Source organism: Salvia miltiorrhiza, chromosome 8 (genome assembly GCF_028751815.1).
Source record: "Salvia miltiorrhiza cultivar Shanhuang (shh) chromosome 8, IMPLAD_Smil_shh, whole genome shotgun sequence".
Lineage (NCBI taxonomy): Eukaryota > Viridiplantae > Streptophyta > Magnoliopsida > Lamiales > Lamiaceae > Salvia > Salvia miltiorrhiza.
Genome location: NC_080394.1, coordinates 46,772,343 through 46,797,374, shown reverse-complemented (window position 1 = coordinate 46,797,374; position 25,032 = coordinate 46,772,343). Strand labels below are relative to the sequence as shown.

At 40.8% G+C, this 25,032-nt stretch overlaps 1 long non-coding RNA gene across 1 annotated transcript; it reads right to left on the bottom strand.

The window, feature by feature from the left end:
- Positions 1-950: 950 nt before the first annotated feature.
- On the bottom strand, positions 951-3,762 carry LOC130996847 (uncharacterized). The gene is made up of 2 exons (XR_009092846.1): positions 3,433-3,762; positions 951-1,907 (listed from the first exon to the last, which is right to left on the bottom strand). It is a non-coding gene; the product is annotated as an uncharacterized LOC130996847 (long non-coding RNA).
- Between the last annotated feature and the right edge of the window lie 21,270 nt (positions 3,763-25,032).

Here is a 25,032-nt window from a genome sequence, read left to right as displayed (position 1 = left end):
GATTTGGATCATGTGGACTGGCCAGGTCCAACATCATCACCTCCCAGTCACCCGAGAAACATCGTCCCGAACTTGAAGAGCCATGAACATATTATACATAACAAAACATAAGCTCATTATGACAACTAAACTTATCTTAAAGTTCTCTATCCTATTGATCTCAAACCCCAAACCTCTCTTAAGACATATACACACAGACATACGTACAAAGGCAAAACACACTATTCTTAAAATCTGTCCTGTAGCAAAAGTCGATTCGATGTTCCGTCGCACTTGAACATTCGAACGTAGAGACTATGGTTCAACCTTTGATGCAACGTTTACCTTGAATTCGTCTCGTATTTTCATTCTGTGTTTTTCCTTTACCTCGTACATATCTTTTCATTCCTCTTTGTAGTTCAAAAGAACCATCATTTTCTTAAGGGAGCTGAGACGTTCTAAGTTCTCTTTCATTCTTCTACATCATCACCTTGAGAATCTAGATTGTAGAGATATCCTACTAATCTAGTAGTCTATGTTCTTTTAAAATTGTGATCATGCAACTTATAGCAATCTATGTTCTCCGGGAAAACATATGTCAATTTTTCTATCATTCGTCTGATCATAACATCATAGATTGCGAAAATATGCCATGAAAGGCAAAACATTCAACATTTCATCATAACCTGCTCTTCACATAAACATATTCATGAAGCATTTTAGAACATTAACATCTTTAAAACGTTGAAACTGCAGTTACCTTTTTTTCTTGATTGAGCACGATGCAATGGAGTGTTGAGCGGTGCCATATGAACCCGTGTAAGTCTAAAGAATCAAACTAGACTCGACTCTTTAGAATAAGGTTTCTAGGGCCAGAGCGAACGAACCGCTCTGATACCACTCTGTCACAGCCCACTATCCCAATGACGGGTTAACAGGGGTTATGACTTGGGGTGAACAATAAGAAATGGAAATGGACAATTACTTAACATTAAAGTATATGGAAATGTCACTCATAGATAAAATGCTAGGATCATATATGATTATTTGGATACTTATAAAACATACACATAAATGAGAACTGATTAAGGTGGGCTACCCAATAACACGTGTCACAATTTCATAACATAAAGTTATCCTAATCAAAGTGTTTTGCAGCGAAAACGTGTGAGATATACATATGAAGATGTATACTCAAGGTTACATTTCTTGAAATGTCAAAGGAACACCCGCTCAACATCATTCCATTCCATCAGTTGCTCAACCTGCACATTTAGAAATACATGCAGGGCTGAGTATAAAAATACTCAGTGGGCATAGCCGAAAATACAACATGCATACATATATAAATTGAACTGCCATAACAGTAACACACAGGGGTTTTCTTAAATGACCTGCGCTTACTAAAATATTTATTTCATTTTCATAAAGTCGATCGGCCGATCATTTTCCTTCTTATGATCCATATCTGTTCCTTTCTGTCACGCGCCGGGAAGGAGGCCTCCTTACCACGGACGCCAAGACCGGTCGCAAGCGACTCGCGGTCTCCATAAGTGTACACGTTAACCCTAGCTAGCGACCTTTGTCTAGCATAGGATCCCAATTGGATTTCCTTTAAAGTTGGCGAACCAACACAGATAGGATACATATAAAAACATAAACATTTTGGCAGTCAATCATTTCATAAACATTTCATTTTCATAACATTTTCATTTTCATAAAGGGCATTAAACATATAAGCATTTCATAAGAACTGAATAAATAGTCAAAACATATCATGCATATATATTCGCATATGAGGCCTACGTCACGCAGGGGATCTCTATATACGTAATAATAAAATAATGCCCACCTGTATAGGCAAAGCCTGTCGTTTAACCTTATCTCTGAATCGGAATAGCAGTGCTAATCCTTCTGATGCTCGAAGCCTACAAGAAATCTATTCTCAATAGGTCTCCTTGTATCTAATCTTAAGTCATGGTGTAGTGCTTAACATTCTATGATTCACTTAGCCGGGTTTTCAAAATTTAATAAATAAATACTTGAAAATATTTCTCTTGAGTTAAGAACACCAACAATATTCTTACTCATCTTTCTTTAATAATTGGAATTATAATTAAAACCAATTAAATACTTTTATTCTTATTGCAAAATATAATGCAAATCATGTCATGTTTAGCATATAATAAGTAATTTACTTAAAATATGCACATAATAATAATATAATATTATTATGCAAATTAAAAATAATTAATCAAACTTAATAAGTCTAATTAATTAAAATAGTGCAGTTCATTTAAATAAAATCTGCATAGCTCATTTAAATAAATAATAAAAATAAAAAAAATACAAGGGCCAACCATTTTTTTTTTTAATGCAGCCCAACAAAAGAAATAAATAACCCCAACCCAATAACTAAATAAAAATCGGCCCAGTTGATTAAATGAAAATGGCCCAATCAGAATAAATAAAAAAAATCTCGGCCCAAAACTAATTAAAACCCAGCCCAACACTAATTAAAACCCGGCCCAACACTCAAGCCCACTCCAAAGCCCAACCCTACATTCCACCCCCTTTTTCTTTCCCCCCCTCAGCCGCACACACACACGCATACAACTACATCTTTTCCATCTCACTCTCTCTTCTCTCTCCATTCACGCCAAAATCTCTCTCAAAGCTCGGCCGCCGCAGTCTCTCTTCCGGCGAATTCACGGCTGGAAGGCTGCCGTCTCTCTCTCTCCCTCGAATCTCCTCCGGTCTCCCCCTGCCGCTGCCAAGCCGCGGCCGCGTCTCCGGCGAAGGGCGTCATCTCTGGTCACTTCTCCCTTGAATCCCCCTTGGCGACGACGAGCGCCGCCGCCTCCCTCGGTCTCTCTCTCGGCGACAGCAGCAGCCGGAGCCACCGTCGCCGACACCCTCAGCAATACCCAGCCCAGACCACCTCTCTCTCTCCAGCTGTGGCCGGGCAGCAGCGGCACCACCATCGCCGCCCTCAAATTCCCAGCGAGTAGCAGCCACCAAGCTGCCACCACCGCCGCCCATTTCCCTTCTGTTCTCCCTCGTCTCCGGCAGTGGTCGAGCAACAGCGGCACTATCCGCCGTGCCCTTCCTCTCCTACCCTTGGCCGGATGGCCGGCAGCGAGCTCGCCGCCATCCCGACGCCGCTCGACTCGGCCCACCACACATACGATACCAACAACAAAAGGGAAAAACATAGTTCTACTTCTTCTCTTTATTCTATTCTTTTTAAATAAACATGCTTCATATATGTATATACAAAAACAGGTTGTTTGCATATGTATTTTGTAATGAAATTGTCATTTGTTCATTCAAATATTTGCATATGTATATATAAAAGTATACACAATATATACACTGAATGTATGAGTATTTTGCAACTAGAAGAAACTTGACAGACAAATGGTGTAAGGGAAATAATGGAAAAGAATGGACCTTTGGAATTATAAATTGAGGCGTGCGGCTGTTGTCATATGCTTCCTGTTGTTCTTGGCTAAACTTGAACTCTGAATGAGTATATGTTGAGCTAAACTTGAACTCTGAATGAGTATATGTTGAGGTTGGTGACTTGTGAATTATTGGCGTAGGAGAAGAGTGGAAACATGACTACAATATTTGCTTTCCATCATGGTTTAAAGCTGGAAAGAGAGTAAGTACAGGGTGGGAGTAGGTGGTGGATGGGAATTTAGCTAATTTTTAGTGTTGTAAAGTGGAGATAGGTGGTGGATGGGTGGAAGACAAAAGTAACGTGTGAGTGGAAATAGGTGGGAGTAGTGGGAGGAATAAAATAATAAAATAAAAAGTCTTCCCGGTTGTACTATGAAAATTGTAATAATTCTTCAGTGTTTGCTTAAATAAAAGCTCGTGAAAATGCTTTGAATGCTAAATTAAATAAATATGCAATGCATATAAATTTAATAACTAAATTTACAAATGTTTTTGTAAATCATTTTTGTTGGAATTAAAATAAATTCTTTTTCTCAATCCGGCGTGAATCATCTTAAATCTTAAGTTCAAAATAAATTCTAAATTTAACTCAGGGAAACGGGGTATTACACTATTACAACCTTTTCAATTAAAATAGTTTTAGCAAGGTTCAGGTTGTTGACTGATACTGAATACTCTTCAGTAAGGAGTTATCAGTTAAGTCAGAAACTTTAACTGATACACGTAAAGCTTCAGTCAAGTTTGTTGAACAGAGAGATGTTATGAATCTTTCTGACTATCCGGAGATAGATCAGTTAGACTAATAACACACGCAGCAAAAAACTTTTGTTTCGAAATAGCTTGTGAGATTAATCACGTTGTCAGAAGTTTAGTTTCTCTTTGTAGTTAATCAGTTTTCAGTTTAAGAAAGTTTGAACACAAGTAAGAAGGTAAATACTGAAAGCTGTAAACAATACAGAGATTTTTACGTGGTTCGGAAAACACTTCCTACATCCATGGTCAGTTGATCAGACCGACAACTTCACTGGGCATGTGCTTACGGGTGCACAGCAAACCTGGGCGTGTGCTTACGGGTGCACAGCAAACCTGGACAACTGAAGATCCTATCTTCAGTACCAACACACCTGGTTGGATTTCTCACTCTTAGCGCACACTGGGCACTAAGATCTCTTCGGAGACAGAGCACTGGTCTGAACTCCTTAAAACTCAAACTCTCGATTTGGTCGATTGAAAAGAGGTTCGAAAACTTGCCAACTAGATTACAAAGAACAGGTTCTCTGTAATCAGTTATACCTAGACTTTGGGTATTGTCGCAGCCCGATCCCGACACTAGTAATAGCGGGGATCGAGTATCGATACGACTAATAAAAGAAAGGGGAAAGATAGAAAGAATACATAGATCAACAGCGGAAGCTCACAAAGAAACGTGCTAAGGAAAGATCATCATAATTCATCAAAAGGGTATATTCGTCAATATCGTCATAACTCGATAAATATCAGGAATCTCAACATGAAAAGCAAAACAAGTATAGCTCGATTTTTATATAGAGTCATAATATTCAGAGTGTGATAACAAAAGGTGAACCGACTATATGTATGAAGACATATAATCGTGAGTAAAATGCTTGATTTAAAACAACATAACTTTATATTAAAACTCTATCGACCAAACGAACATTCGATAGAGTAAGAAAATGTCAACCCGAGACATTCCCCACCAGCACCGCACCATACTCCCCTCCGCTTATCCTGCACATTTAGAAATACATGCAGGGCGTGAGTACATAAATACTCAGTGGACATATCGCCGAAAAACAAAGCTGCTCATAGAGCTATAAATTGAACTTGCCACACTTCAGCAATACACATGAATTATATCTTAAAGGAACCTGTGCAAGCAGTTAAAACTCAACATCATTAATAAATGAATGAAATGACTCAAATGACTGCAGTCAAAACTCAGCAAGTAAGTACCACATCTACGACTCATCATCATCTCATCTCAGGTACTGAGAAGTAGGCCTCCTTCTCAAGCACCGTGACCGGCCGATTCGCTCAACGGCTCACAGTCACCTCAGTGTACACTAGCCCTGGCAGGATAGCTATCAACTGCCCAGGACCCGATCGTCTCATCTCAACAGTAGAGGGTAAACATACAAGCTCAACATCATCATAAAAATATTGGCAAGTCAATAATTCTCAAACATCATCATAATCTCAAAACATCAAAACATCTCATAATTTCATCATTATTTAAAACAGTTTTAGAAAAGCTCTTAAACTGTATACTCAAAATAATGCCCACCTGAAGACCTTACTCAAAATCTCCCGTCAAAGTGGAGTTACTTACTACCTTGCTCTGCTCGTGTCTTCAGGGATCATCATCATCATCGAAGGTTCATGTCATAAAATGAATCTCGATTAGAAACTCTTTGACTAATTCTCAAGCTTTAACCCATGCTCTATCTCATATTCTATCTCCTTACTCATCTCTACATAAACTCTCCACTCATCACACATCCTTCAGTTCAAGGATAGGTTTCAAGAAAATCATGGTTCTAAGTCTCGATTTATCTCTCATATAAGGCTCGTCTAATCTCATTCAAACACATAGGCAACACAATCACATAAGGCACAATAGCAATCACAATCAAACATCATCAAAACATGCTCTGTTTATACACTGACTCAACTTCAAAATTTAAACTGTTCTGACTCCGACATCTCCTGGACTCGAGACTCATACCGAAAGAAAGATATTCGAGTCTAGTTTCATTTAAAAAAAAGTACAGTCAAAAACTCCAAGTGGTTCGAAAGATATGACATTTGTACCACGATCTACCATTTCTGGCAGTTTTGTGCACCGAAAGTTACAATTTTTGAAACAAAATAGTAAACGTTGTCAAACTGGGCTCCACTTTGGTGGATATCTAGCTAACATAATAAGGTTGATACCATAAAAATTTGGAAAGCTAGATCACATAGGAAGCTACTGAAATAAATAACTCTTTCCCCTGTTCTCTAAAATTCTCGGTAATAATGTGGAGTTTAGATTTTTCATTTTCAAGAAACATCAAACGAAGTTGAAATGGCTTGAAATTTTACCAGGGTACTCAAGACTCATGCAGGGACTTGCTATAAAATTTTCAAAGCTATTAGACATCGACAAACAATCGATCACAGTAGGTCAGTAGGCCTACGAAATTTCCCCAATTTGGACTCAAAACTCATATATCTCAAAAACATCTCTATCTTGAATACAACATCATAATTCATCAACAACAAACTCATACCAAAACTCATTTCATCACTTCTAATCATCAATCTAAACCATCACTTAACATCAAAGCATGCTCAAGAACTCATATAACCACTCAAATCTTCAAATCAACTCAAGAACTCATATTCGTTATCACTCATTTCTAATCATCATTTTAATCCATCAACTATCATAACTACAATCTCCTAGGCTCATTTTATACTCGAATCCTCACTTTCTTCATGAACTTCAACTTGAATTAGGAGTTGTTTTAATACTCTAATCATCTATATACATGCTCATAAAGCTTAGATATAAGTAGATTCATGTGTTTAGAAGCTTACTCTTATGTTTTGTGTAGAGAAAATTATAACTCCATCTTCATGATTCCTAGCTCAAACCTTCAACCCAGCTTTTGTTCTATGGATTTAAGAGTGTTTTCAGCTAGATTTAATCGATGGTTATGGGATACAAGTAGCTTACAAAGCTTTTTACTAGCTCATCAATGGCGTTGGATAATGACAGTCGAGAGAGGAGAGAGAAAAGAGAGAGGAGAGAGAGGAAAGGGACGTCTGTTATGGGGGATGAAAGAGAAAGGTGTTATTTATATAACCCCATTTACTTAGCCATCAAGTATTGGATAATTAACACATACTTAATTATCCACTTGCATAAAATATATTATCCGTTAACAATGTTTATCCACTTGCTTTGACTCATCTCTCTCAAAAGTATGTTCCGCACTAGAGCAGAGAAATGCTCACCAGAGGAATGCATTCTCTGTCAGGGCAGAGGAATGACTTCCCCTCTGTCTGGGCAGACGAATGCCTTCGCCTCTGGCATAGCAGAGGACTGACTTCCCCTCTGTCTGGGCAGACGAATGCCTTCGCCTCTGGCATAGCAGAGGACTGACTTCCCCTCTGTCTGGGCAGACGAATGCCTTCGCCTCTGGCATAGCAGAGCTCGCATCCCGAGCAGAGCTCGCAAGCCAGAGCAAAACTCCCAGGCCATAGCAGAACTCCAAGGCCAGAGCTCGGCTACAAACCATCGAAAGAAAAGACATTTTTAACTTCATCAACGTTCATCCATCATCTCTATACATCCTTATTTCCTTATTTCATTCACTAGTTCTTCAACGAAAAATACAATAGCTCAAACTATTGGAATATCTCATCTCATCATAAACTTATTTATATATATATATATATATATATATATCTCAGTAAAATATTTCTCATAAAATACTGATATGCAAAAATTATAATAGATGTATGCTATTTCCCGATTTAAAAATAATCTCGTTCTCCAAAATCTCGAATATAATCCTGTGTTAACATAACACAAAACAAATCATACTCACATCATCATAACAAGTAGTCACGCAGACAATCACTCAAACCATCTCAGGTAAAGCAATCAACAATCATCTCTCAATTAGATCATCTCTCAGATCGACTCTCCCTTCTATAGGGTTTCTCACTCACTTATCTCAACTCTATTCTTAATCAGATGTTCTTATTAACCATAGGACAATTAATCTCACAGATACCTCTGTACCCGTTATCAGGACAATTAATCTTACAGATACCTCTGTATCCGTTATCGGGAAAAATAAAATATGCTCTTTTCTCAATTCAATCAGCAACTCGTTTTCTCAAACTGCTCACTCTCTATCATCATCATTGATTCTATCAGACTCATATCTCCATCTAGAAGAATAATTCGTCTCATCAAAAAAATGTAACTCTAATACTCAATATCTCTATTTATCATCATACTCCATCTTATTTTAATTATAATCTCATATCTCAGCACCGTAGTACTCTCTGTAGTGTCTCGACACTACTACTACTCATAAAAGTACGGGGTGTTACATCCTACCCCCCTTAAAAAAATTTCGTCCCGAAATTTGAGTTATTCACTTTCGGGAAAAAGCTCGGGATATTTTTCTTTCATCTTCTCTTCAAGTTTCCATGTCACTTCCTCTTGCTCATGATGTCTCCATTGGATTTTCACCAAAGGAATTGACTTGTTTCTCACTTGCTGGATCTTCCAGAATAGCATCGGGCCTCTCTTCGTAGCTCAAGTCCGGCTCTAGGGACACTTCTTCTTGATGAATGACGTGTCTTGGATCAAACACGTATTTAATTAAATGTGAAACATGGAAAACGTTATGAACGTTCGCGAAGCTCGGAGGCAACGCAAGTCTATAGGCAACAGGGCCTACTTTCTTAAGTATATTGCAGTGTCTAATATATCTCGGTTTGAGTTTTCCTCTAACTCCAAAACGATGTACTCCTCTGGATGGGGAAACTTTAAGAAAGATTTTGTCTCCTACATCAAAATGAATCTCTGTTCGCCTAGTGTCTGCATAAGACTTTTGGCGATCTTGTGCTTCGTTAACTCTCGGTTGAATCTGTCGCACAATGGCGATTATTTCTTAAATGGCTTCTGATCCAAGCACTTCCTCGTTCTCCAACGTCATCCCAAATAAAGTGGGGATCTACATTCTCGTCCATACAAGGCTTTGTATGAAGCCATGATAATAGTCAATTGAAACTATTATTATAAGCAAACTCGATCAGGGGCAAAACTTACTCCCATTGACTTCCTCTATCTAGCACAACAATTCTAATTACGTCTTCTAATACTTGTATAGTCCTTTCGGACTGTCCATCCGTCTGCGGATGAAAGGCTGTACTAAAATTCAGTTTAGTACCTAATTCTTTTTACATGCTCGTCCAGAAACGTGAAGTAAATCTGGAACCTCGATTCGATGTGATCATCATCCGTACTCCATGCAGTCGCACTATATCTCGTTTCATTCCTTTTCACCAAAATTTCATTTTTAAGTCTTGGTACATTTTCGTACCTCCTGGGTGTGCTGTATAAGGGGTGTCATGAGCTTCACTCATGATTTCATTTTTCAACTCTTCTCTATCAGGCACACACGTTCTTCCATCAAATAATATGGCTTTGTCTGTCGTTTATTGATAATTCTCCATCTTTCCATCCTCTCTTTGAGTTGTGATTATCCTTGACCGTAGGTCAGATGTAACGTTCAGTGTAGCAATCACTATTTCCGTCGTTTGAGGTGGTATCACTACCTCCAATCTCAATCTCTCGAATTCTTTGATCAAGTTTTCTTCTTGAGTAAGGAAAAATCTTAACTCTCCTTGATTCTTTCTACTCAACGCATCAGCGACAACGTTAGCTTTTCTGGGGTGATAATTTATCCCGCAATCGTAATCTTACACCAACTCTAGCCATCTTCTCTGTCGCATGTTCAGATCTTTTTGCTCAAAGAAGTACTCGAGACTTTTGTGATCGGTGTATATCTCACACCGTACTCCATAAAGGTGGTGTCTCCAAACCTTTGAAGCATGCACTACGACTGTTAACTCTAAATCATGCGTCGGATAATTCATCTTATGCGGCCTGAGTTGTCGTGAGACATATGCAATAACTCTTCCATCTTGCATCAGTACACCTCCCAGTCCATTCCTCGATGCGTCTGTATAGACTGCATACTCTTTGTTCTTCTTTGGAATAGCTAAAACTGGGGCAGTGGTAATTCTCTTCTTCAGCTCTTGAAAACTCAACTCACACTCGTTCGTCCACTCAAATTTAACTTCTTTCTTTAGCAGGTGCGTCAATGGCTTAGCGATTTTTGAAAAGCCCTCAATAATTCTTCGGTAATACCCTGCTAATCCCAGAAAATTATGGATTTCAAGCGGTGTAGTTGGTGCTCTCCATCCTATCGCTTGAACTTTTGCTGGGTTTACTTCGATTCCTCTCGTAGAAACGACATGGCCAAGGAAATTGATTTCTTTAAGCCAAAACTCACATTCGCTGAACTTAGCATATAGCTTTTCAGCTCTCCATTTCTCTAACACGATTCTCAAATGCTCTTCGTGTTCTCGTTTACTCTTTGAGTAAATCAGAATGTCATCTATGAACACTAACACGAACTTGTCTAAGTATTCGTGAAAGACTCGGTTCATGAGATCCATGAACACTGCAGGAGCATTCGTCAATCCAAAAGGCATAACTATGAATTCATAGTGCCCGTATCTTGTACGAAATGCCGTCTTCGGAATATTTTCCGATCTTATCTTCAGCTGATGGTACCCCGTTCTCAAGTCAATCTTTGAAAAGGTACTTGCTCCTTGGAGTTGATCGAATAAATCACCAATCCGAGGTAACGGATACTTATTCTTCAGTGTCACCTTATTCAACTCACGGTAGTCAATGCATAACCTCAAACTACCGTCCTTCTTTTGATAAAGAGAACCGGTGCTCCCCACAGGGAAAACACTAGGTCGAATGAAACCCAAATCTAGCAGTTCTTAAAGTTGCAGCTTCAACTCTTGCAACTCTGCCGGGCCATTCTATATTGTGCCTTTGACGTCGGTGCGGCTCCGGGCTCAAGATCAATTGTAAACTCGAGCTATTGATCTGGGGGTAATCCCGATAAAGCTTTTAGGAAAAACGTCTTTGTATTCTCGCACGACTGGCACGTCATCTATGTTTGTTTTGGACTCCTCACTCTAATTCAGGCATACAACATACTCGGTTGTATCCTTTTTCTACAAAAGCTTTCAAGCTTGAAGCGCCGAAATTATTGGCGGTTTTCTCCATTTTCTCTCAACGCCAATAAACGAAGTAGGCTCTTGTCCTAGGAAATTGAAACGATATTCGTCTCTCATTGCTTTGTATCGTCGCATGGTTCTCCTCTAACCAATCCATTCCCAAAATAATACCTATGTGCCACATAGACATCATCCTTAGGTTTTTAGCCTTGAGCTTAATCGATTCTAGCTCGAATTCTAAGTCAGGACATACGAGTGGGATCGTAGTGGTTCTGCCTATAGGAGTCATCACTCTTAGATGTTGCGGAGCAGGCTCTATGTTCAATTTCATAGTATCGACACAAGTATGGGGAAAATAAAAGAATGGGGTGCTCCCGTATCAAACAGTATTACTATGGGTACACCCTTCAACTCACCAATACCTGCTAGATTTCCTCGATTCTTGTCCTGAGCCTTCCACTCATACCCAAACACTCTCTGATGATGGGGTTGATTCGCCTGCGGGGCTGGCGGCTGCCTTCCTGACTGACGTGGTCGATAGGCTGGCTGTTGTCGCTGTGACAGTGGTAGCGGTAGGACTCCTTCCATCGCTTTAAGCTGTGGTTGGTACTGGTTCGACCTTCCTCTGCCTCCGCTTTGCTGGCGATTTGGACACTGATTGGAGTAGTGTCCGACCCTTCCGCAGGTGTAGCAGCTGTTTTGTCCCATCTTGCACTCTCCCAAGTGTAGCTTATTGCATTTCGGGCAAGGAAGTATTCCTCGCGATCCTTGTGGAGCTGCTGCTGGTGCAGTCTGGCCAACGTAAGGCCGGCTATCTCGGTTCTGATAGTGTGGCGGTGCATTCTGATTCTGCAACGACTTCTTGGGACCTTGACTTCGATCGTCCCATTTTCTCTTGCCTTTCTGGCCTTGGCCAGAAAAAGATTGGCTTCCCGATTGAAAATTCGGAAGCTTGACTCGTTTTCTCTGGCTGCATAGCCAATTCCATATCTAACGCTCTGTTTAGCGCTTCAGCATAAGTTAGCGCACTCTGGCTTGCTAACACAACTCGTATCTCTTGCTTCAAACCAGAACAAAATAGTTCCGACATCTTTTCGTCCGTGTCCACTCGATATGGGGTATATCGAGCCAAATCACAAAATTGCCGGTCGTACTCGGCTACTGTCTTATTGCCTTGCTTCAAATTGGCAAAATCTATTTCCTTCTTTTTTCGGTAACTCCGGGGTATGTACTTCTCATACAGAGCTGCTTTGAACTGATCCCAAGTAAGGGCATCTAGTTGCTCTGGGGTCATGGTTCTCTATTTAGCTTCCCACCAGAAATCTGCAGATCCCTTGAGCTGATAGGACATGCATGTAAGACGCTCGTGATCATCACATCTCAAAAATCTAAAGATTCGTTCCATACTCCGGATCCACTCTTCCGTCTCCGCAGGATCTCCAGATCCATTAAACACCGGTGGATTTTGTCTCAGGAAAAATTCCTCTATTCTCCTCTCTGGTGGTGGAGGAGGTGGTGGTGTAGGATTTCTCTGTTCCTTCTCTTCTTCTCGGTTTCTGTTTCTCCTTCTCGGAGGCATACTATAAGGGTAAGAAATATATAAATATATCAGCCTCAAAGCTAATCTTTTTGTCATCGCAACATACAAGTTCTATTTTCCCAACTCAAATATACGTCTCAACTCGGTTCTATATATTTCATATAGAATTCTCATCTCAGTTCTCTATATCTCAACTCAATTCTATATTTCTCATATAGAATTCTCATAGTTCTCATCATCTCTATCGTTCATCTAACATCATGCATCAAATCATCAATCTCAAAACTCTGATGTGACATAAAGCTTTCTAGTCATCAACGTCATCTCTATATCATAGGGAAAATTGCCTCTCTTTTGAGGTCTTACACAAAAGCGAAGGTTCTCTGTACAAAACGCCCTATACTATAATGATGCTTTCGCTATGCAAGCATCATAGGGACTAAGCGTCATATATGTTCTATGCTATGCTTCTAGCTATGTACATTGACTATGCATCACTATATATATACATATACATATACATATCTAGATAGTCTCGGTCGTCATCTATCAATCTCCTATCTCGTCATTGTCATCGTCATTACCTGATGTCCTACTCCCAACATCATCAGTTGGTGCATCCTCACTCGGCTTCGACTCTACATCATTATACTCGTCTATGATTCGATACACGCTATCGTCACTCGGCTCATCCTCGACATCCGTGTCATACATCGGATAGTAAACCGGCACCTCGGGAATAGAAACCCATGTCTCGATGCCGTCGTCCGCAACCTGATGCCGTAAAGGCTGGGTTCGCCCGCGTCCAACTTTCATATCCGGAGTTTCCTCATCCGGATCCTCCTCATCGCTGTCTGACCTCGCAGATCGAGATCCTCCCTCTTGGGCGCCTCGATAAGGTGGATAGTGGAGCTGGTGCGTGTAAGGCTATAAAGCCAAAACGTCAGAATCTAGCACTAGGGCAACTCTCGAATCGGATGGCCTTGATACCCGCTGAATCTGAGGTTCTGTAAAAACAAACGGCAGTGCTGATCTGATAGGTAGCATTGGCAAGGGTGCCGTCACCGGGGTCAAATCCCACAATGGTAAGTCGGCGCTAGGATCTGTGATCATCGCCAAATACGAAAACGGATCGTGCTCCACGACCGGTGAATACGTCTCGAAACTATCGAATCTGAATCAGCCTGGTCAGGTATAACCGGCATTGCCTCACTAGGGGGTGGTGGTACAACCACTAACTCTCCACTCTGGACTGGCCCATCGGGCACTTCGTACGGCGGTGTAGGGGAATCGCCGAACGCAAAATAACGATGGCTGAGCGTCGCGATAAAACCGCTAATATCACCATACCTCACTCCTCCCAACCATGTAGTGCCCACGAATAAGGGGGACTAAAGTTGTCGCCCAAACTCCCCCTGTGGGTGGTAATCACGGAATCAGAAGGTCGATAGCTTCCGCTTCGTCGATTCCGTAGGGAATAACCTTCTGCCAGCGTCGATGGTAATGCGCTAGAAACTCTCCTAGCGTATCGTCCTCATCTGGCTCGTACTCTCTAAACCAGCATTTCGTTGCTTCTTCAATAATACGCTGCATCATAAAAACACAAGCATCGTGTTTCTCAAAAGTGGATACGAAACTTACTTGGTATTCCACCCCAATCATCAACATACTCTTTCTCATTTGGTATGGTGGGGCAACGGCTATACTAGCCTCAAAATGACTCCCAAATATTCCTCAACTCATGGTTCTCATCACGCTCAGATAGTTCCACCATCAAACATCACATAACTCATTAGTGGGTAGTTAAAACTCAGCATGAAAGCGGAAAAAGAAAACATCAAAAGCTCTTACCTCGTTAAGTCGGAGGAGATGGGGTGCTGGGGTTCTGTTTCGACTGACTCTCAAACCAGTCTAAGAACTCAAGTTAGACTAGTACTCAACTCATAATAAAAGCTCAACTCAATCAAGCATTAGACTCAGAGCAGACGACCTGCTCTGATACCACTCTGTCGCAGCCCGATCCCGACACTAGTAATAGCGGGGATCGAGTATCGATACGACTAATAAAAGAAAGGGGAAAGATAGAAAGAATACATAGATCAACAGCGGAAGCTCACAAAGAAACGTGCTAAGGAAAGATCATCATAATTCATCAAAAGGGTATATTCGTCAATATCGTCATAACTCGATAAATATCAGGAATCTCAACATGAAAAGCAAAACAAGTATAGCTCGATTTTTATATAGAGTCATAATATTCAGAGTGTGATAACAAAAGGTGAACCGACTATATGTATGAAGACATATAATCGTGAGTAAAATGCTTGATTTAAAACAACATAACTTTATATTAAAACTCTATCGACCAAACGAACATTCGATAGAGTAAGAAAATGTCAACCCGAGACATTCCCCACCAGCACCGCACCATACTCCCCTCCGCTTATCCTGCACGTTTAGAAATACATGCAGGGCGTGAGTACATAAATACTCAGTGGACATATCGCCGAAAAACAAAGCTGCTCATAGAGCTATAAATTGAACTTGCCACACTTCAGCAATACACATGAATTATATCTTAAAGGAACCTGTGCAAGCAGTTAAAACTCAACATCATTAATAAATGAATGAAATGACTCAAATGACTGCAGTCAAAACTCAGCAAGTAAGTACCACATCTACGACTCATCATCATCTCATCTCAGGTACTGAGAAGTAGGCCTCCTTCTCAAGCACCGTGACCGGCCGATTCGCTCAACGGCTCACAGTCACCTCAGTGTACACTAGCCCTGGCAGGATAGCTATCAACTGCCCAGGACCCGATCGTCTGATCTCAACAGTAGAGGGTAAACATACAAGCTCAACATCATCATAAAAATATTGGCAAGTCAATAATTCTCAAACATCATCATAATCTCAAAACATCAAAACATCTCATAATTTCATCATTATTTAAAACAGTTTTAGAAAAGCTCTTAAACTGTATACTCAAAATAATGCCCACCTGAAGACCTTACTCAAAATCTCCCGTCAAAGTGGAGTTACTTACTACCTTGCTCTGCTCGTGTCTTCAGGGATCATCATCATCATCGAAGGTTCATGTCATAAAATGAATCTCGATTAGAAACTCTTTGACTAATTCTCAAGCTTTAACCCATGCTCTATCTCATATTCTATCTCCTTACTCATCTCTACATAAACTCTCCACTCATCACACATCCTTCAGTTCAAGGATAGGTTTCAAGAAAATCATGGTTCTAAGTCTCGATTTATCTCTCATATAAGGCTCGTCTAATCTCATTCAAACACATAGGCAACACAATCACATAAGGCACAATAGCAATCACAATCAAACATCATCAAAACATGCTCTGTTTATACACTGACTCAACTTCAAAATTTAAACTGTTCTGACTCCGATATCTTCTGGACTCGAGACTCATACTGAAAGAAAGATATTCGAGTCTAGTTTCATTTAAAAAAAAGTAGAGTCAAAAACTCCAAGTGGTTCGAAAGATATGACATTTTTACCACGATCTACCATTTCTGGCAGTTTTGTGCACCGAAAGTTACAATTTTTGAAAAAAATAGTAAACGTTGTCAAACTGGGCTCCACTTTGGTGGATATCTAGCTAACATAATAAGGTTGATACCATAAAAATTTGGAAAGCTAGATCACATAGGAAGCTACTGAAATAAATAACTCTTTCCCCTGTTCTCTAAAATTCTCGGTAATAATGTGCAGTTTAGGTTTTTCATTTTAAAGAAACATCAAACGAAGTTGAAATGGCTTGAAATTTTACCAGGGTACTCAAGACTCATGCAGGGACTTGCTATAAAATTTTCAAAGCTATTAGACATCGACAAACAATCGATCACAGTAGGTCAGTAGGCCTACGAAATTTCCCCAATTTGGACTCAAAACTCATATATCTCAAAAACATCTCTATCTTGAATACAACATCATAATTCTCAACAACAAACTCATACCAAAACTCATTTCATCACTTCTAATCATCAATCTAAACCATCACTTAATATCAAAGCATGCTCAAGAACTCATATAACCACTCAAATCTTCAAATCAACTCAAGAACTCATATTCGTTATCACTGATTTCTAATCATCATTTTAATCCATCAACTATCATAACTACAATCTCCTAGGCTCATTTTATACTCGAATCCTCACTTTCTTCATGAACTTCAACTTGAATTAGGAGTTGTTTTAATACTCTAATCATCTATATACATGCTCATAAAGCTTAGATATAAGTAGATTCATGTGTTTAGAAGCTTACTCTTATGTTTTGTGTAGAGAAAGTATAACTCCATCTTCATGATTCCTAGCTCAAACCTTCAACCCAGCTTTTGTTCTATGGATTTAAGAGTGTTTTCAGCTAGATTTAATCGATGGTTATGGGATACAAGTAGCTTACAAAGCTTTTTACTAGCTCATCAATGGCGTTGGATAATGACAGTCGAGAGAGGAGAGAGAAAAGAGAGAGGAGAGAGAGGAAAGGGACGTCTGTTATGGGGGATGAAAGAGAAAGGTGTTATTTATATAACCCCATTTACTTAGCCATCAAGTATTGGATAATTAACACATGCTTAATTATCCACTTGCATAAAATATCTTATCCGTTAACAATGTTTATCCACTTGCTTTGACTCCTCTCTCTCAAAAGTAGGTTCCGCACTAGAGCAGAGAAATGCTCGCCAGAGGAATGCATTCTCTGTCAGGGCAGAGGAATGACTTCCCCTCTGTCTGGGCAGACGAATGCCTTCGCCTCTGGCATAGCAGAGGACTGACTTCCCCTCTGTCTGGGCAGACGAATGCCTTCGCCTCTGGCATAGCAGAGCTCGCATCCCGAGCAGAGCTCGCAAGCCAGAGCAAAACTCCCAGGCCATAGCAGAACTCCAAGGCCAGAGCTCGGCTACAAACCATCGAAAGAAAAGACATTTTTAACTTCATCAACGTTCATCCATCATCTCTATACATCCTTATTTCCTTATTTCATTCACTAGTTCTTCAACGAAAAATACAATAGCTCAAACTATTGGAATATCTCATCTCATCATAAACTTATTTATATATATATATATATATATCTCAGTAAAATATTTCTCATAAAATACTGATATGCAAAAATTATAATAGATGTATGCTATTTCCCGATTTAAAAATAATCTCGTTCTCCAAAATCTCGAATATAATCCGTGTTAACATAACACAAAACAAATCATACTCACATCATCATAACAAGTAGTCACGCAGACAATCACTCAAACCATCTCAGGTAAAGCAATCAACAATCATCTCTCAATTAGATCATCTCTCAGATCGACTCTCCCTTCTATAGGGTTTCTCACTCACTTATCTCAACTCTATTCTTAATCAGATGTTCTTATTAACCATAGGACAATTAATCTCACAGATACCTCTGTACCCGTTATCAGGACAATTAATCTTACAGATACCTCTGTATCCGTTATCGGGAAAAATAAAATATGTTCTTTTCTCAATTCAATCAGCAACTCGTTTTCTCAAACTGCTCACTCTCTATCATCATCATTGATTCTATCAGACTCATATCTCCATCTAGAAGAATAATTCGTCTCATCAAAATAATGTAACTCTAATACTCAATATCTCTATTTATCATCATACTCCATCTTATTTTAATTATAATCTCATATCTCAGCACCGTAGTACTCTCTGTAGTGTCTCGACACTACTACTACTCATAAAAGTACGGGGTGTTACAGGTATACAATATTTGCCTAAGTTCTAAGAGAATGTATGTAATCAACAGTGACTGATTTTTGGCTTTGTGATTCTCTTCTTCTATTCAAACTTTAGAATGTCTTTGAATGCTGAGTTACGAATTCAGCAGCGTTTCAGCTTATCTAGTTGAATCGGTGAAGATTGAAGTGATCCTCGATCTCTATTTATAGGAGACGTCTTGAATAGATACGTTGGCTTAAATGGTCTTCAAGAATTCTTCCGTTAGAGAGTAATTTGAACTTGGGTAAAGCTTCAATCTTTGAGGTTCCTTTGTTTGGTGAGAACGGCTACTTTGATGGGCAGGAGATAGGACATCTCAGAAAAGGTAGTCACCAAAAGGAGTGGCCTCTTCAGAGAAAGGACGATCCTGAGATCTCTGCATTTAATGCGGCTGTACTTCTAGAGTGCGTGGCTTCCTTTAAACTTGTAGAGGTTCAGTCCGAGGAAGAATGTTTAATTGATACTTGACTTTAGTATCAGTCCGCTGAATCCATGTGGCTCGCTTTAAATAATCAGTCGTAACTGATTCTTGGACTAGTTAGTCAAATATCAGTATTTGACTTTGCCTTAATCGTTACATCAGTCAGCATCTTCAGTCTTTAGTCTTCAAAACAACAACTAAACTAGAAAAAGAACTCTAACACTTGAGTTCGAACAGTTCTAGTCTATTACAAGTGAAACCTATTGATTTTGGTATCATCAAAACTAGGATTAGAATATTTCATTAAGTTCCCAACAATTTTCCCCTTTTTGATGATGCCAAAACCATCAGTATTGATGGTGTTATCTCGGAGGACCCGGCTACCATGGCGGCTCATGTGATTCATTTCTATGAAGATCTTTTTTCTGAGCCGGACTCTGGAGTGGTGGACAGGTCCTGGATTTCTGGTAACATTCCCTCATCTGTCTCCTCCACTCAGGCTGACTTGTTTACTGCTCTCCCCTCGGCCGATGATATTCGTTCGGTGGTCTTCTCCATGGATAGGACTAGTGCTCCCGGTCCAGATGGTTTTTGATGGTGTCTTCTTTCAGCATTCTTGGGAGGTGGTGGGAGAGGACATGGTGGCCGCAGTGAGACGTTTTTTCTCTCATGGTTATCTTCCTCATGGTCTTAATTCTAATTTGTTTTGTCTTCTCCCCAAGAAGGTCGATGTTGTTCTTGTGTCTGATTACCGCCCTATTGTGCTTGGAAACTTCTTCTTCAAAGTCATCACCAAAATTCTGGCCTCTCGGTTGAATGCAGTGGCGGCAGAGATTATTTTGGCCAATCAATTTGGTTTTATCTTGGGTCGCTCTATTCAGGATTGTATTCTGCTTGCTTTAGAAGGTGTCAACTGCATGGAGCGTTCGATTCAGGGAAGGAAATTGGCCCTGAAGGTCGATATCAGGAAGGCTTTTGACACTCTGAGTTGGGAGTTTGTTGATGTTGTCCTGGACAATTTTGGTTTCCCTCCTCTTTTCCGGCAGTGGATCAGAGTCATTTTCAGTCGGCTTAGATTTATGTCCTCTTCAATGGGGAACAGCATAGGTTCTTCAGCTGCTCCCGTGGGGTCCGACAGGGTGACCCTTTGTCTCCTATTCTATTTGGTTTGGCTGAGGACGTTTTGAGCCGCCTTCTCTTAGATGCTGCGGATAGGGGCCTTATTGCTCGTATGCGGATGTCCCGATCCCTGCTCTTTCCTTCCCATCTTCTGTATGCTGATGATGTTCTGTTATTCTGCAAGGCTGAGAGGCGCAGTTGCAGGATGATTGAGTCTATTCTCCAAATTTATGCTTCCGTCTCTGGTCAGTTCTGCAATAAGGCCAAGTCCACTGTTTACTTTGGCAAAGGCGTTCCCCTTCAGTTGTGTCGTCGGTTTCAGCGTGAGTGGGGCTTTTCCACTGGCTCTCTGCCTTTCGTTTATTTGGGAGTCCCTATTTTTGCAGGTCGGGCCTCATGTGCCCGACTGGCTTGCATTAGAGACCGCATTATTGCCCATTTTCCTAGATGGCAAAGCATGCAGTTGTCCATGGCGGGCCGCATTTGCCTAGTCATATCGGTCATTTAGAGTGCGGCAATTTATAGCGTGTTGATTTACAAGTGGCCGGCTAAGCTGCTACATGATTTGGATCGTGCCTATCAGTCTTTTATTTGGACGGGCAGCACCACTACCAAGCCAAAATCTTTGGTGGCTTGGAATAGGGTCTGTGCTCCTAAGAACCAAGGTGGGTTAAATGTCAAGTCTTTCTCCTACATCAGTCAGAGCTTCATGCTTAGGTTGGGGTGGTTGTTGATTACTTCGGACTCCCTGGGTTTTCAGTTGTTCCGGCAACGTTATTTAGATTCTTGTTTGCAGCCTCGCTTTCCTTGGTTTACTTCCACGATCTGGTTGGGCACGCAGGAGTCTGTTTGTTCTTTGGTTTACTGACACGCACTGCTCCATCGGCTCTGGCTCTGCTTTTCTTTTCTGGATGGATAGCTGATTAGGCTATAGGCTCATTGACAGGATTGGGATTCCGGTCGCGGTTCACCAGTTTCTCATGCAGCCGATCTCAGACTATTACTTTGATGTCTCCTGGCATTTCACCCTGGATTTCTTGCATGCTTTTTCGGACATTGCTTTTGACATTATCTCTGTTCCTATCAGTGGTGGGAAGGATCTCCGGGCTTGGATTCATTCTCATTTTGGGGAGGTTTCTTCTTCGCTTGTCATGGATCATGTTCGTCCTAGTTTTCCGGCGGTGGATTGGGGCAAATAGATTTGGGCGCCGTTTATTTCGGTGCGTAGGTCTATTGTTACTTGGTGAGTTATTTTGGGCCGTCTCTTTACAGCCAGTTCTGTGAGTCGCTCTAGGTACATTGGTCCAGGGTGGTGCCCTCTCTGCAGGAAAGCGGGGGAGGATATTGATCATCTTTTTTGGGAGTGTGCTATTGCTAGACATGTCTGGAGCTCCCTTTTCACTTGGTTCAGGGTCGATGGTTCATCGATCTATGATATTGGGAGTCTGATCATTTGGGCAATGAAAGTGCCTGCTAGCAAGCAGGTGGACAATCTTTGGCGTGTTGGTGTTATGTCTGCCGTTTGGAGTCTCTAGAATCTTCGGAACAGGGCTGTGTTCGATGAGGCTCCGGTTTCTGCAGTGGCTCTGACAATTCAGGTCAAAGCTTTCATTCTGGAGGCTTCTCGTTTCAGTTTGGGTGAGATGGCTAATTCGGTTGAGGAGTTGCTTATTCTTCATGGTCTTAAGGTGTCGGGAAGACCCCGTCGTCCGACTTCCTACATTTATGTGTTCTGGCTTCCTCCTTCTCCTCCGTGGCGGAAGATCAATATTGATGGCTCGGTTCATGGCTCACCTCCTTTCATTCATGCTGGTGGGGTTATTCGGGACTCTTCGTTTGTGGTGGGTTGCTTCCATTTCTCTGCTGGTCGTGATTGTGATGAATGGTTGGGATTATGTGTGGATTGAGACGGACTGCGGCTTACATGGTTGATCTTTTCCGCTCTCGTTCCAGTACCGTCCCTTTGAGGTTTTTCAGCCGCTGGAGAAAGGTACTCTCTTCCATTGCTGGTCTTCGTATTATTATCACTCCTATTTTCAGGGAAGGGAATCGTGTTGCGAATTTCATGGCTTCTTCGGCGGCGAACGAGGGTTTCTGGCCTTTTGCGATCCCTGATATCCTTCAGCTTGTGCGTGATGACATGATGTAATACCCGGGCTTTTGATGACGTGTTTAATTGCTCGAGTTTGAGTAATTAGGGTTTAGATCCCTTGTTTGATTTACTTTGTAAAGAGATGATGAGTTATATGAAGTTTTCTTGTTTTATTTTAAAGACGTTGAGATGTTCTTTTGATGATGTGAGAATGATGTGGGATTTTATATCCGTAATTCAGTTTGAGTATTTGAATAATTCGAGATAATTATTTGAAGGAGAGCGATGAACTCAAAAGTGAGATCTGAGTCCGTTATGACGTTTTTGGAATTTTTGACTTTTTGACGATAAATAGTAATATATTGCTATTTCGTCTTTTTGTCCGACTATCAAAATCTTACGTGCACGTTGTCGAGAAATATTCTTAGTTTTTCGATACGAGTCCAATGACGAAAGTTTTTATTTTTGGACGATGAGTGAATAGTAAACCGGAATTTCTCGATAAACGAACCGAGCTCGTTTATCAGAATTTCGAGAACAAACTTGAGTTTTCTATATTTATATAGAATTATGAGTGTAATGAAAGTGAGTGGGAGTCGAGAGGGCGAGTAACGAAGAGTACGGGTAGTTAGTCATTAAAACGAGACTGAAACGAGACGAAACGAGATATTTAACGACTAAGTGGGATTAATATCCAAATATCTAGGCCTACCCTACCTTAACCACCCCCCCAACCGCCCAAAAGCTTCCCCTCTCTATAAAAAGTTGTTGTCGGTCAGCCCACACACCCATCACTCTCACGCATACACGCACAAACACACACTACTTTCACACATTCCTCCATTAAAGCTTGTTCGAGCTTTTGAGCTCCGATTTGAGTGTCGAGACGAGCGTCGAGCACCTTTTCGAGCACGTATCTAAGTAGGTAACATCTCTACTTATGTTTTGATGGTTTGCTTTTCGATTTTAGTCGACGTCGAAAAACGTCGATTCTCGACTTTATTTTGAAACGACGTCGGATTGTCGTGAGTTTTTAGTATGTTGTTCTTGGGTAATTGTTGAGCATTTTTAATGAAAGAGTTAAGGATGGTTCGAACCCTAGCTATGAAACCCATGAGGGCAGCAGTCCGTGTTCTTCGTCGTAGCTCGTCCTTCGATATTTGTTTTTAATCGTTGTGACTTGTTATATGTGTTTAGGAGCATGCTAGGATTGATATATGTTAAAATTGTATTTTTCCAAGCATGATAGTTGTATGATTTTTGTGGAGGATGGCTGTCAAATGTGCGTGAAGTAGGGAAATGCATGTTAAGGGTTTTCTTTGAGTTTTTGTGTTCTAGATGTCTTGTTGAGCATGTTAGATTAATTTTGATGTCTTGAGAAATGATAGGAAGTATGTAGGATGATCGGATTGTGTTTTGCTGAGCATGAGTGGTGAGTGTTGAACTTTTTGAGTTGGTGCGTGAATTCCAGCTCTGCCGAGCTAGTTAGCTCTGGCGGCGTGAATTCCAGCTCTATTGGGTTGGTCAGCTCTGGCGGTTGAGTTCAGCTCTGCCGGGTTGGTCAGCTCTGACGTGTGGAATTCAGCTCTACCGAGCTTGTCAGCTTTGGCAGTTGAAGTGCTGTTGAAGTTCAGCTCTGACAGTTGAAGTTCAGCTCTGTCGGGTTGAGTTCAGCTCTGGTTGTTGAGTTCAGATCTGCAGAGTCAGCTCTACGAGTGGTCAGCTCTGCAGAGTCAGCTCTGCAAGTGGTTAGCTCTGCCGAGTCAACTCTGCCGAGTGAGTTTCAGCTCTGCCGAGTCAGCTCTGCGGAGTGATGTTCAGCTCTGCCGAGTCAGCTCTACAGAGTGAGTTTCAGCTTTGCCGAGTCAGCTCTGCAGAGTGATTTTCAGCCCTGCAGAGTCAGCTCTGCCGAGTGGTCAGCTCTAGCTGCCAAGTCAGCGCTGGCAGGGCTACTTGAGTTTGAGTGTTAAGTTTTATTTTCCTATGTGAGTTTAAGTTAGTGAGTTTTCTGTTAGGATGACCCTTCTTCTCATCGATTCTTCATAACGAGGAAGGTCCGTTTGGGAAGTGACGACTTGAGAGAGAGAGAGAGAGTGACGTTACCTGTTTGCAGAGACGCAATGAGGTGGGCTTTTCTACGCTAAAATCAAGATGTTTACGCGTTTAAATTATTGATGCATGATGAACTGAAAACCTATTTTCAAGATGTTTACGCGTTTAAATTATTGATGTATGATGAACTGAAAACCTATTTTGAAGTTATTGCATTGCCAAATATTTGAGATTTTAGTATGTTATCTATTTGTATGAGAAATTATATCGGTTCTACGCGAGGTAGAATTAGTGTACACAATGATCGTGAGTCAGCTTTCAGGTTGGCCGATTGCAGTGCTGGAGAGGGAGGCCTCCCTCTCAGTACATGAGTTAACAGATATGATACTTACTTGAGAACATAGACTGGGCAGTCAACTTTGAGAAACGAAAATGAGTTTAGCAAACATAAGGCTTTTGATAAATCCCTTATGCTTTCTTTAAAGTATGGCAATGACAATATTTATAGCTTTATAAAGCATGTGATGATATGTTTGGCATGTGTTCATGCACTGAGTGCTTTTATACTCAGCCCTGCATATGTTTTTCAAAAATGTGCAGGTTGAGCCGGTGTGATGATGGTGCTGCATTGAGCGGAGTAACAGGGTTGTTAATAAATATGTAACCTGTCTAGAATATGTCTTCATACATATGTCTAGCTACATTTCCGCTGCAAAACACTTTTGG